General features: G+C 47.5%; 1 pseudogene across 1 annotated transcript; it reads right to left on the bottom strand.

Annotated features, from left to right (window-relative positions):
• Positions 1-218: 218 nt before the first annotated feature.
• LOC105539756 lies at positions 219-1,137 on the bottom strand (annotated as a pseudogene). The gene has a single exon (XR_001006100.1). The product of XR_001006100.1 is annotated as a chloride intracellular channel protein 4 pseudogene (transcript).
• Between the last annotated feature and the right edge of the window lie 159 nt (positions 1,138-1,296).

Genomic DNA, 1,296 nt, shown 5'->3' with positions numbered 1-1,296 from the left:
GGCCTCCCAAAGTGCTGGGATACAGGCATGAGCCACCGCGCCCAGTCAAGGAGTGTATATTTTAAGATAACTACTATACCTTGTCTATCCTTGATCCTAATTTTCAATAACTGCATGTTTATGCAAAATATAGTTTCTACGCTATAAGAAGAGTAGCCTGTTAGGAAAAGCATATTCTTAGGGGAAGACATGAAGACATCTCTTTCATAAATGCGATTTTACTTGGTGGGTCTTTTGGCATCACTATAAGCTATTTCAACCTCCTTATCACTGGGACAGGTATTGAGGAACTCGTCCCTACTGTATGCATTAGTTAGGTATCTCCAGATGCCAGTCATCTCTTTTGGAATATCAAAGTTGTGATATTTTTTGGCCACCACCTTGACAATATGCAGTTTGGGCAGCAGGTTGCAATTAGCTAATGTCATTTCGTTGCCATCCAGAAATTTACGTGTAGAAAACTTAATGTCCTCTATACTATTTTCATCAGATTCATCAGGGAGAGGAGAATTCAGATATTTATCCAGTTTCTGCAGAGTTTTTAGGAGATCCTTCTCCAGTCCTTCATTAGCCTCTCGCCTTCAATTCTTAATAAATGCAGAGAATTTGGCAAAGATGTGCATTCCAGCAGTATTTGATTCTGGGTGTTTTGGTGAAAGCTTTAAGTACTTGGGAGGGCATAAGACTTCTTCAAGAAATTCCTCAATCTTACTTACATCCGTTTTGACTTCACTGTTGAAACTTATAAATGGTGGGTGGGTCCCGGGAGCTAAGTTCTGAAGGTCTGCAGGCTTCCTTTTCAGGTCAACAGTTGTGACACTAAATACAACTCCTTTGAGTCAATGAATCATGAAGAGCCTCTGGGAAAAGGGGCAGTTTCCTATGCTTTCACCATCACTGCCAGCTTTGACGAGGTGCTCAATGAGGGGCTCTTTGTTCTCCTCCTTCAGCTCGTTCAGCGGCATCGACAACGCCATGGCCGGCTCGGCTGCGCTCCGCTAACGGCGACGGCTGCTGCTGCTGCTTTTGCTCCTGCTCCGGGGCTGCTCCGACTGCCGACTCCCGCTGCAGTGCTCGCTGGACAGTCCGGCGTCTAGCTGGCCGTGGCCTCGGCTCCTCAGCACCTCCCCACGTGCCCCGCGCGCGACCAGTTGATCATCTTAAAAACGCACTTGATTATTGGCCGGGCGCGGTGGTTCACGCCTGTAATCCCAGCACTTTGGGAGGCCGAGGTGGGCGGATCACAACAAGGTCAGGAGTTCGAGACCAGCCTGGCCAACATGGTGAAACCCCATC

This window comes from Mandrillus leucophaeus, unplaced genomic scaffold, assembly GCF_000951045.1.
Source record: "Mandrillus leucophaeus isolate KB7577 unplaced genomic scaffold, Mleu.le_1.0 Scaffold209, whole genome shotgun sequence".
In the NCBI taxonomy this organism is placed as follows: Eukaryota; Metazoa; Chordata; class Mammalia; order Primates; family Cercopithecidae; genus Mandrillus; species Mandrillus leucophaeus.
Note: the sequence above shows the minus strand (reverse complement) of the source record. Positions and strands in the feature narration are given on the sequence as shown.